This window comes from Echinops telfairi, unplaced genomic scaffold, assembly GCF_000313985.2.
Source record: "Echinops telfairi isolate 266 unplaced genomic scaffold, ASM31398v2 ScPeMD7_7469;HRSCAF=8507_1, whole genome shotgun sequence".
Classification (NCBI taxonomy): domain Eukaryota; kingdom Metazoa; phylum Chordata; class Mammalia; order Afrosoricida; family Tenrecidae; genus Echinops; species Echinops telfairi.
The window spans coordinates 93019100-93032331 of NW_022111373.1; the positions used below are offsets into that span (position 1 = coordinate 93019100).

At 41.0% G+C, this 13232-nt stretch overlaps 1 protein-coding gene across 1 annotated transcript in view; it reads left to right on the forward strand.

The window, feature by feature from the left end:
* Positions 1 to 13232, forward strand: part of PDE4D (phosphodiesterase 4D) — an 893429-nt gene that overhangs the window by 421 nt on the left and 879776 nt on the right. The window lies entirely within an intron of this gene.

Below are 13232 nucleotides of genomic sequence, written 5' to 3' on the forward strand. Positions count from 1 at the left end.
GGTGGGTGGGTGGGGGGCGGGTGGGGGATGGGAGGAAAGAGAGACATCACCCCTCACCTGTGATATAGCAGCAGTCATAGACTTCTACCGTCATCCGCGCCAGCGTCCAAGTCCGTGCAGGAGCAGGAACATCCTTGAGAGACCAGGAAGAGGAGTGGTTGAGGCGTGTGGTTCTCAAAGTTCAATTTCGATGGCAAGTTCCTACAAGAACACCGGATTCCAGATGTCACATAAGAATGCAGTTTTCTTCCCATACCTATGTGACCTGATGCTTTGATTTCTTACACCAATTTCCCTGTCTGGACCTCCAGCACCCTCAGAAAGTCAGGTCCAGGAAGGAGGGATATCAAATCCCCTTGCTTTCTTTTCCCCTAGGAAAGATGAGCAGGCAGAAAGGGGCCTGGTGTGTACACGCTGTGTGTTTAGTGGGGCGTCCATGGAACGTCCCTTGTCCCTTCTATGCTTTTATTATGTCAGTCAACCCACACATTACTTTCCCAAGGAAAGAAGAAGCCGACTGGGGCTTGTGGGCAGTAGCTGCAGACAGCTGGTTGGTCCTATGGCTTTCTTGGAGTTTAGATGGTCTGAATATGTGGGCAGTAACTTGAACTGGGTTAGGAAGAAGCTTCTCTAGAACACGTGTACTTGTTTTCTGCATCTTCTTCCATGTAGAGGATCTGTGATGTTTGCTACCATCCATGTGGCCAGCGGTTTGAAACCACCAGCAGCTCAGCTGGACAAAGACTGGGCTTTCTACTCAGACTCAGAAACCCACCGGGGCTTGCGCTGAGTGACCATTGACTTGTTGGCAGTCAGTCTTTTCTTTTTTTTTAATGTCTTTTTTTGCTTGAGTTGTGTTAGTAGTACACTCTCTGCCTCCTACCCACGATTGAAGTTTGAATAGAGGGCTATCAGCTCCGCCGCTTGGCTTCAGTCTGAGTGAAGCAACCCAGAGGTCAACAGGCGGTGATCTGAATTATTTGGGCATGTGGAGATGTAAGGAAAGCAGGAAATCTCATGAAAACAGGCTTTCTTCTGAAATTTCTGGCACTTCCTTTTCTGGTGCTGCTTGGACTAAGTCCATTAGCATTATTTCTGCCAATGTTTCATCTTGGTGTATCTGGTCTCGGTCAGATAAGGGAGACAGCAAGAGAGCAATGGAAAAGACGAGAAAGAAAAACAAAAACAGAAACAAGACAAAACAAATACCATGGTATTGATTGTCAGCGGCTCAAGAGAAAACAGTTTTGCTCTATGAGGACTTAGACCATCCAACAAGAGAGATGGAAAGAATTCCTCCTATTTTCCATATAGCCTCAAGGAGCCCCAAGACTTTCATAATCACACAGGTGTCTTCTGACAAATACCATCTCATCTGTGGTGTCATTCTTAGTACAAAGCAGTATACGGACCCTTTTACATTTCATTTCTCATGGTTTGGACTTAGGTATCTTTTTTACCGAAAAGGGCACTGCAACCTTAGTACTCCAATCCTCTCCCCCAGCTAAACCATCTCTTAGGTGGTCCAGTCTCAAAAGATTGGTTCAGGGTCTGGACTACACCTGATAATTTCCTTCCTTCAATAGACCTATAGCTCATGGTCTCTGAAGCTAAGCAAGAGCCATCCATCTCTTGGCTTCCAATAATTTATACACTAGTAGAGAAAAGAAGTCTTTGGTTTTAGTTAAGAAAAGGCTGTTGTATAAAATTCGCTCCACATTTCAGGGGATCCACACAGTGGATGTTTGTGTCTTTGCTACTGGTCCTCATAGGTAGGGGCCTGCCTTGGGCTGAGTGAGCACCCAGGATTCTACCACCTTGTGCCTTCACTAGTTGTAATATATGACTTTGAAGGTTGAATCCAGGAAAGAGTGTGGAGGATGGCATGAAAGGGTTGTTATAACTCAGACCTGAAAATATACACACCGCTTATATTCCCGAGGCTAGAATTCAGACCTATGGCTGCATCTAGCTACAAATAAACATGGAGAACGGGTCTGGTGATGCTTTTGATTGTTGATGCCTGATAGGTGGTCCACTTTAGCACTGTTGAATTACCAGATTGACATCTTTGATGACCATTCCTTTAACCTCTGACTGTTGCCCATACAGAAACAATTCTGCTTGTTGACAAGTTCTTGCAAATATGTAATGCAAGCTTCCTTCCCTGTAACTGTCATTCCTTGGGCCAGAATCTGCTTTGAGAACCCTATAACTTGATTCAACAGTCTCTTTCAAAATGCAATCCTTAATTAAGGCAAGATATTTGGAGTGACTCGCTAGAGATGATGGTTCGCTTCTATTAATCATAGTAGCCCCTCGTTAGCATGGTAGCCAACGTAAGTGGTTGGTGAATGCATGTTGATGACGTGATTCAATCTGTATGCGGAATAAATCCAAAGAATCAGACTCTCTAAAGAAAACTCTGACATCAGCATTGGAGGAAGGTTCATTAACAATCTCCAGTAGGCAGTTGACCCAGTGTTGCTTGCTGAAAGCAAAGAGGACTTAAAACACTTTCTCATGAAGATCAAAGACTTCTTGTCAAAGGTAATATTACATGTGGGTCCACAAACAATGCCCATGGGGGCCACAATCAACAAATCAAAGGACTCCTGCATTTGGCATGTCTGCCTCAAAAGACCTCATTAAGTACCAAAGGCAAAGATGTCACTTTGAAGACTAAGGTGCATCTGACTCTAGGCAGGGCCTTTTCACTAGCAGGTGAAAGCGGTGTAATGAATAAGAGAGATCAAAGGAGAGACTTTTGACTGTGGTGGTAGAGAATAATCTTAAACATACCATCGACTGCTAGAAGGAAGAAACACACCTGTCTTGGAATAAGTATGGTCCCATAGAGCAAGGATGAGGAAGCTTCACCTCAGGTGCTTTGAGCAGATTATCAGAAGGGACCAGTCTTGGAGAAAGAGACCATCCTTTGTCAAATAGACAGTTTGTGAAAGAGAGGAAGCCTCCAGCATAATGGATAGCCACAGTGGCTGGAACAGTGGGTCCAGACATAGCAAGGATTATGAGACTGGCACAGGACAGATGGTGTTTTGTTGTGGAACGGTACAAATCACAATGACTTCACACCACCTAACAACAACATTAAGTTATTCCATTAGTCCACATTTTGGGTCAGTTACCAAGCGTTCCTCTCTTTTCTTAACTGAACAGTCTCCGTTGTCTTGGCGTTCTGTTCTGTGGTTTCCAGGTTGAGCCTGCTGGGTCTCCTCCAGACTTCCTGGGGGTTGTCATGGCCCATTTCCGGAGTGGAGTTGACACAGTAGTCCAGCTGTTGTCTGATGCCCACAAAAGGCATCTAAGTAGCCAGAAGCCAGATGGCAAAAGCTGATTTCTCATTTATTCGTTGTGTGATTTGTAAAGGTTTCTTAACTTTGATGTGTCTTAGTTTCCCTGCTATCCAATTCTCCTGGAAATTAGAAAAAAGCATCTGTTTGTGTTATAGAAGTCCTGATAGCACAGTGATGAAACCCTCAATTGCTAATCACAATGTCAGCAATTCAAACCCGCCATTCAAAGCTCTGCAGGAGAAAGATACAGCAGCTAACTTATGTAAAGATTTACATACACCTTGGAAACCTTGGGGGGCAATTCTATATTCTCCTACTGAGAGGGTAGGGATTTGACTCTCTGGAAATGGGGTGGTATGCTTGTCATGGTTTTATTAAGATTATTCGTAACATAAAGTATGTCTTATCTTTCTAGGCATTTTGTGTAATTATTAGACAATCCCTTATGTGCTTTATGTAAGAAACAGTTATAACACATAACTTTAGTCTGCATGAACTTAATAGCATCACATTCAAGTTTCTGGATGGATTAGAGTGATTAGAAGATATATGAAGGTTCAAATTTATGGCAAGAGTTCAAATGAATGATTTGGGTTTGAATGTTTCGTGATTACGGAGAAGGAGAAAGCAGAAGGGAGAGACCCTGCTGAGGTTTGAGGACCCTTCTCTGCCTGCTCTAATTCCACATGTCTTTGAAGGTCACTGTCCTTCCGAAGAGCTTCCTCCAGCTGGAAGTAAGCTGTCAATTCTTCAAATTTTTGTAGCAGTTTACCCATCATAATTCTTCTTGATAATAATTATGTCACTAGTAAATCTAATATTTCTTTAACACTTGTATTTTGTCTAGTAATCTATGTTGAAATATGAACTTTCTTGTGATAAGACCTTTACACTTTTACTGACTATAGAGCAACTAATAGTGTAGTGATGGTACACAGGCTTTTCTACTTCATTAAATTATAAGCTTTATAACACATATTATATAGGATGATGTTTGTTGGATGATAATACATCATAACCTTGACCCAAGAATGTATCAGGGGTGAGGCTCACCATGATAAAGCATATCATCTTCAGTAATCAGACCTCAACTTCGGCTTCCAGTTTACGACTGGTTATGGTTGGTGACTCTCCAAAATTTGTCCTCCTAACCCAGATACATAGTCCAGCCCAGTTACACCAGTCCTGTTCTTGGAGTGATTGACTTAGTAACGGGCACTTGATTAATTCTAGACGAGCCTGTGGTGAGGTTTCTGGGAAAGGCTTGTCTCCTTTTTAAGAGACCAAGCAAGAACGACTCTAGGTTCTCCCTAGAACCTAGGGAGAGTCATGACTTCGGCAGTCATGACTTCGGCAGCAGTGTAATACTTAAGTCAGTAAAGCACTGCATATGGTTGCATGCTTTGTAGGACCGGAATGGCTGGGCCATCTTGTTCTAAGCCACAGGATAAAAACGTCAGTGTTTCTGGAAAAACTAAAACTTAGTAAGGACTTATTTTCTGAATAACTTTATAATGCTACCGATACTATAGAACTACTTACTCTACCTCTAGAATTCTGTTATATATATAACAGAATATGTGTGTATAATATATATGTATTACATACCCACATATAAGTATAATGAAAAACATTTTTCCATTTATTAATTAAGTGAGTTGATTGTACCTGAAAGCAGTCCAAATCCCACATGGCGTAATCTGAATGGAAAAATTAAAGTTACAGAAGAACTCTGACACATATGAGGTAATGGCCCCTGGATGGTACCACTTAATGGATGGAATATTTCATGTGATAATGATGTCATTGTTATTGTTGCTGTTAGGTGCCTCCTAGTCAGTTTTGACCGATAGCAACTCTATGTACAAGAGAACAAAACACTGCCTGGTCCTGTACTATTCTTACAATTGTTCTTGTGTTTGAGCCCCTTGTTGCAGCTATTGCATCAATCTACCTGGTGGAAGGCCTTCCTCTTTCTTGCTTCCCCTTCATTTTACCAAGCATGATGTCATTCTCCAGGGACTGGTCTCTCCTGATAGCAGGTCCAAAGTACAGGAGAGGTCTCCCCATCCTTGCCTCTCAGGAGCATTCTGGCTGTATTTCTTCCAAGACCAATTTGTTTACTCATGTGTTTACTAACATAACATATAAATTTCATTCCGTTGCTGTCAAACAAGCTAGCTGTTGGTTTCTCCCTTCTTGGTGGTCATCACAAGTCATGACTTCAGCAGCAGTGTAATACTTAAGTCAGTAAAGCACTGGCTCACTGCTCTTGTTTCCAGACAGGGAAAGTGATCTTGGGCTCTCCCAGAACTGGGGTGGCTATGGCACCAACCAAGCTTCTCTAGATCCAAACGTTAGGAGGAAGTGTGCTGCATGCATGCTGGCGCTCATCTATAGGCCTTTGCTTTGGAACAAATGATGTGAATCTGAACACTGTATTCCAACTCCTAGCAAACCTAAAGAAGCGGGTAGAACTCCCCCTGTATGATGGCAAGATTGGACCTCTGTATGGAAGTAGAGAGCCTCATCTTTCTCCTGAGAACATGCTGTTGTTGTTAAGTGGGTTCCTACCCACAGTGACTTTGTGCGCAACAGACAAAACCATTATGTTAACAAATACAAACTATGTAAAGCTGTTGTCCCTTGGAGGGTTTGGGATGGCTTGGTGTATACGGTGTATATCTCGTGTCTAAACTCAGCAGGAACTCCCAAAGTCAGCAGAATCTTGGTCTTGAGGAATTGGAAAGTCGTTATTTAATCATCCTTAAATTGCAGACCTTCTGATCTTATATCATGTATTATTTCTGGAAGATAAAATAATTTATTAACTACAATATTTTTTAGTATAGGATGTAATATAAATGCTTATAGCAATGATATAGATGTATGAAGGTCGATATTTTTTCATTATTTGCATCAGGTATTTATTTTTACATTCTTAAAGAATGTAATGTTACAGTTACTGGTAAGACTGTTATTTATCCTATTCTTTGTGTGACTTCCCAGAGATTTCCAGGGCCCTGAAGTGGGTTTGTCTTCTCTGCCCAGTGTTATCCTTTAGCAGTATATGTGTGTTTGTGTGTGTGTGTGTGTGGGGGGGAGGATCATTCTGCAATATTCTATCTCCACTTCATATGATGACCCTTTAGTTGTATCGACTTATAGAAACTGTAGATTCGTTTAAAGAACAATGTACCATATATTTATTTTCTCAAAAAGCAAAATGTTTATCTATTCTTAAAATATTGCTACTGTAGTCATCTCTAAGTCTTTCAATTAAAGTGAATGTTGAGCCACAGTGGAAAGCATTGAGTCCTCTTGCCTGAATGGAGATAAAGACACGATGCTTGGGTGTTAGAGTACATTTAGGTCATACGAATGTATTGATGTATTCTCCAGCAAGTTTGGGGACGTTGACAATTAATATTTGGGGTTAGCTTTCATGAGGACATATTGGCTCTGATTGTCTATGTACACATTTCTCCAAAGTGTTCTTTACATTTAAATATAACCAAACCTAGAAATTTCCAGTAGAAATAATAGCATGGGGGAGACTTTTCTTGGTCAAGGACTAACTCATTAATGTTGAGTAATTTCTGATTCAAAGCAACTCTACAGGACAAAGTAGAACTGTCCCATAATATTATCTAGACTGTGAATCTTTATGGAAACAGCCTGTCACATCTTTCCTCTACAGAGTGGCTGGTAGGATCTGTCTTCCCTTCACCGCTTTTCCTGCTTGTAGGACTAGAAGTGAACATTTCTAGAGGTGTCACACATTTCCAATTTGCATTGTACTCTGTGCTTTGAATAAAGGATAGGGCTCTAGAATATATCTGAGTGAAATTAAGATAATTTCTTGGAGTAGCATAACGTCCAAGTGTCAATCAAATGTCTTATCAACATAATCCCTTTGTATATCTGCAGGTAAGAGGAGTATTTAGTAAAATCCTTGAACAATGAAAAGGAGCCCCTAGTAACGCAGTGGGTTAAGCACTGGGCTATGAAGTTTAAGGTCGCAGTTAATAAGCAAGCTGCTCTACAGAAGAACGATGAACTTGTTTGCTCCTGGAAAGATTTTACAGCCTCTGAAACCCCATAGAGAAGTTCTGTTCTTTCCTTTGGGGTCACTGTGAGTCCTAATTGACTTGTTCTTGATCGCAGTGAGTTTGAGTTTGCTATTTTGGTTTAAACAAGAAAATTATTTCTTCAGGTGAATGTTTAAACAGGGCCTTTTAGGGTGATTGGAGTACATCTTAAACTGAGCTAGATATGTGCTTTTGGCTGTCTTTTGTGTTTATTATAAATTTCTCATTAGCAAGCATTGGCATTCGACAGATAAAACTTCCTCATGTTTTCCAAGTAAACATTTTTTGAGACTTTTTTTTCTTTCCCCCCCAGAAATCTTAGTAACTTGTATTGTTGCTTAAGAGAGAAACATACTGTACATTTTCTTCAAATCAAAGAAGGAAGATGAACGCTTTTGTCATCTTCCCAGGAGAAATGCAGCCATGTTGAAGAGTTTGTAGGCTGGAACAAAGGCACACACCCATCTAGCCAGGTAGGCTTTCCCATCATCAGCTAGTGGGCAGACTAGAGAACACCTCTTTCCTTGTCCTGGTTCCCCGACCTAACCTGTAAGGTTATCTGTTCGCTGCCTATTCGGATGAGAGTGCCAAGGAACGGGCTTTGCCTGGTCCCTTCTTGGGGCATGGGAACCGAGAGGAAGGCTGCGGGTTATATGTGATGCCAGGAGGCGAGGTGGAAGCTTACCAGGAGCACCCTGGGAAGTGATGCTGGCCCATTTGGGCAGTGCCAGCTTGCCCAGAGGCTTCCTATTCTGTCAGTGGTGTATTTGGCTGTGGGTCTTCAGTGGGAAGCTGCGCGTCGAGGGTCTCTCGCAACACATTGGAAAGGCCTCATCCTATGGCCCTCGACTCAATTCTAACTCGTAGTCACCCTGCAGGATAGGCTAGACCTCCCCCTTGGGTTTCTGAGACTGGAACTCTTTATGGGCACAGACCACCTCATTTTCTCCCGCCGATTCCAGCTGGTGATTTCCAGACTGCTGACCTTGAGCTTAACAGAACAACACAGAACCCACCATGCCATCAGGCCAAGGCATCGTTATAATGGAGACCATCAGAAGACCCCAGGGACACATTTTCTTCCTCTTTGGGTACATGGGATTAACTTCACAATTAAGTTACCAGCATAAGCACGTAACACATTGCCATTGAGGAAACATAAATAAACAATGTAATGTCCTGGAAACGTATTACTCCTGTGTACTCCCATGATCATTAACATTTATCTTAAAGAAAAGGGAAAAGATAGAGCGTGTATCTGCAGCAGACAAAGCCTCTGCTGCTCATAATGAAAGAACATACAAATACAAACTCTTGCTTGAAAACTGGGTAGAAATTTTGAGTGGAAATAAAATAATAATTTTTAAAAGTCTCAAAGTCTGTTAACATAATTTTAAACCATAGGTGTACATTTTTAATATTTTCTTTTAAAAAATATAGATGTCTTTACCAATCAAAGTTCCTATGAGTTTAGATAACTAAATGAACTTCGTCTTGTTTTCTGCCTTAGACAATAAGCTACAAACTTTGTTCAAGTAGCAGTTTCAGGAAGAAGTTTTATTATCAACATTGTGACAAAATTATATTATTGTGTTTTAATGGTTTCATTTTTGAAGATACCATGTTTGGGTGTTTTTTGTTTTGTATTTTAAGATGTGACCCATTGAGGATAGTTAAAACCGTATATTTTCAGCTCTGCTGGTTAGAAATCAATCTTCCTTCCTCAACCTACCAGTATTTGAATTGCAGCCATTCTATTTTTAAGTCATGTGGCTAGAAAGATATGCGATATTTAGAAGTTAAAAAGGAAAGCTACCATAATTAAATTTACAAAATGATAACAAACTACAGCACATATAAGACAGATAGTTAAAAACAGGCTCCAACTTATTGAAGAGCTTGAGGTGGATACGACCTGGCTAAAGGAGGGGCTGAGTGCTTTAAGGGGCTGTGACTCATCCAAAGGCAGTGTGTGCCACGAGGGCTTCTGGGATAAAAGTGTTAGTGGCATTCACGATAATCCAACAGCTGGATGCCATGATTTTAGGTAGAGAGTGTCAAAACCCAAGGCTCATGAAAAGATTCTAATTTAAAATTCTCTTTTATTAGATCTATGCTTTTGCACCTTGTTTATACATTGACCTATCTTACTGTACACACAGAAAAGAAAAGAAAAAAAAAAACATCAGAAATCCCCAGCCTTTCCAGGTGTAAATTCAAGGACACAATATGTTTTCACCTATTGCAGACAAAATACTTGTTCTCAAACGCGAGATCTGGAAAAACTAATAGGATTTCCTTTTGGAACAAAGACTTCAGGTTTATAATGACATAACCTTACAAAGTTAGATGTGTTATGATACAGCCTTTGATGCTTAGCTTCTGCTAAGGAGCCCTGGTGGTGCGGTAGGTTAAGAATTGGCTGGTGGTCCCAACATCTATGGTTTAAGCGCACTAGTTCTCCACAGGAGAAAGACATGGTTGTCTGCTCCCATAAAAAGTTACAGTCTATGAACCCCGATGGGACAATTATACTCTGTCCAGCAGAATCATTATGAGTCATGATTCATTCAATAGCATTGTGGGAGTGTGTTAGTCTGGGTAGACTAGACAAACAAATCCATGGACACACATATGTGTATAAGAAAGAAATTTATATACAAGAGCAATTGAACATTGAGAAAACATCCCAGCCCAGTGCAGTCCAAGTCCATAAGTCCTATACTGGCCAATATGTCCAATACCAATCTATAAAATCCTCTTCAGACTCATGAAACACATGCAATGACACCGAATGTAGAAGATCGCAGGCCAGTGGGTAGAAAGTCTTTGGATCCAGTGGCATTGGAAGCATCTCAGCCCTGGCAGGGGTCTCTGCATCAGGGTGGGTTCATGTGTCTTGTCAGCTGCTAAGTCTCCCAGAAAGTGAGCAGAGAGTCTCCTACCTCCAAGGAGGAAATACCAGATTTCCCAGAATTCTCAGGAGAAGGCCATGCCCACACAGAAGCCTCATTGGTTATGATCTGATTGACAGACTAGACTCTACCCCTTCACTCATAATCCTCTCAAATTGACAATTATATAACCACCACAGGAAGGAGGCCTGAAGGTGCTGTGGGTTAAGTATTGGGCTGCTAACAGCAAGGTCTTGTGTTGAGACTTACTAGCTGATGCTCAGAAAGATGATGCTATCTGTTCCTACAAATATTTTTAATCCAAGACGTCCTACCTAAGTCAGAATTGACCCAATGACAGTAGGTTTTGTTTGCATATTATAAGGTAGCCTTTGTGGCGTAGTGGTTAAGCATTTGGCTATTAGCTAGAAGGTTGATGGCTCAAAGCCACCAGCCACTCTGTAGGGACAAGATATGGCAGTCTGCTTCCAAGATGCATCTCACCTCCAATACCCTCCCCTCATCTCTTGGTTACTGTGTCACATTTCACCATTATGAATTCACCTCTTTGGATTACCTATAAATCTGCCCTTTTTAAAATGGCATGTCTGAGATTGTTTTTTGTATATTCGTGTATGATAAATGAAATATGAATTTTCAGGAGAGGTGAAAAGTGGGATGATGGTATCTTGATTTGGGTTCCCATGTACAGATTTGTGCAGGGTCAGAACGACCTGCCCTTCATGGGATGAGGCCTAGGGTCAGTTCCCAGCAAAGGACAGCTCAAACTCAGGCACTCCATCCATGGAGGCTTGCATATTGCTCTCTATGTGTTTCAGTGGAGATTCTAGATCAGACAAGCTAGGAAGAAATGCCTGGTTATGGACTTCCAAAATACAGCCAGTCAAAATCCTATGTTGGTTACGTTGGTCCAATTCGGAGTTGATCATGTGGCTGTCAGAGGAGTGGGTAACATTGTTGTTCTGTTGTGTGGGCAGTGACCATGAGATGGGGGAGATTCCGTGACAGTTGATAACACCACCCTATCTTAAGGTAGCACCTATTTTGTGTATGTTGACTGCAGTGAGACAGTGAGTTCCCCAAGTGGCAGGAACCTCCACTAGTCAGTCTGTAACTGCTGAAAGGGCCAAGGTGCCCTGTGTTCCATACTGCATTCAGCCAGTGTTGATTGATTGTGGAGCATACCGTTTCCACTGCAGCATCTCTGACACAGAACACCCAGGGAGAGCCAGACTTTCAGTCTAGAAGCCCTGGTGATGTTATGTTTGTCACAATGGAAAGCAGTGTCACACTCAATGATTAACCATTTGTATGGACTTTGTCACCATGGCTTTTGTGTGTGTGCAGGTGTGTACCTGCTGCATATATACACACCCAGACTGGCATAATTTAACTCTAGTGTCTATGAATGAATCTACACCTGCTAGTGTCACAATAATTTTTCAAAAATATGTATATCATATAGTTTATGCATTGAAAATATTTTGTCTATTATATTTCTGGAAAAAACTATGTAATATTTATGATACCCAGGGAATTACTGAATAACTAGCTTGTTACTCTGATAACTAATCCTTATCTCTTATAATTCTTACTGGTTAAATTATACAGAAAGGACTTCAGCTTATTAAAGAAATGCCAAGGTTTTGAGAAGAAATTTTTTGGGGAAAAGCACACCACCCTCTGTTTTCCTTTTTTTAGTAGGGTAATTTAGAGAAATTTTAACAGTCAGAAACAAATTCCCACTTCTCCAAAGAATATCTTCAGCATAACTTAAATAATGTAAAAACGTTTTGAAGGTATTGAGGATAGAGTGTTACTTTATGGTAAATATATTGTCCGTAGTTCAATATATAGTTGCAAATCCAAAGAACCTCAAAGATTTGGGTTGACCCTGGCGACAACAATGGGCTGAGACATCGTGACTTTGGTGAGGATGGTGGTGTTGCTTTCTGTTATACACAGAGTCACTATGAGTCAGAACTGACACCGTAGCACCTGACAACAACCACGACAGTCCATTTGTCCTTTGTAATCATTTCAAACCAATCAATTTCCTTTCCATTATCCTTATGAGATAGCTCTCTGATCAAATCACCTGTTACTAAAATAAAGGGGCTTCCTCTGTGCCTCATGAGAAGTCGGGCACAAGTCGTTATTTTGTCTTCTTATTTTCTTATCGTACCTGATTTGACAGTTGTGCTTACAAATGGTGAGCATAGATGGTTTCCCTTTTGAAGTAAGCAACTTTTCTAATAAGCTTAGGTGGGTTATTATTTCTGCTTGTTTACTTTCTTGAGGCGTACCGTATTTGCTTTACGTTGCTTCATTCTGTACAATGTGATATTTTTATGACTTTCTATTGAGGGAGTGCCAAACAGAACAGCATATGATTGATGGTTAGTAATAAGTAAAACATATATGATTTGGGGACTGATGACGCACGAGATGGGGGACGAGGGTTGTAGAGTGAATAGAAACAGGCCTCCTTTAATAAAGCCTTCTGACTGGTAGCAATCCTCGTCTCATTAGACTGCGATTATTCGGCATCACCTCCCAAGGGAAAGGCACATCTGTGCACCACTTGTGTGACTTTGTGTTTCATTTCTTTTTTCTCCCTGTGGAGTCAAGGTTTTATGTAAAAGCTTACAGATTTTATAGCAGCACTACAAGTGGAAAATGCCATTTCTCACACCTAGAAGTTAACTATAAGAATACAATTAAAAAGCAAGTGGGTTCCAGTTTACCTGGTCCTGTGATCTGCTAAAGTCTCTGCTCTCTTTGTTTAAAATGGTAATTTACAAGTTCTATGGAGATGTGAAAGGCCAGCCTAGTCTTTCTCTTTAAGATATTAAAAATCTCTAAAAGGTATGGGGAAAGGAAATCAGCTCCGTATTACATGAACCAGC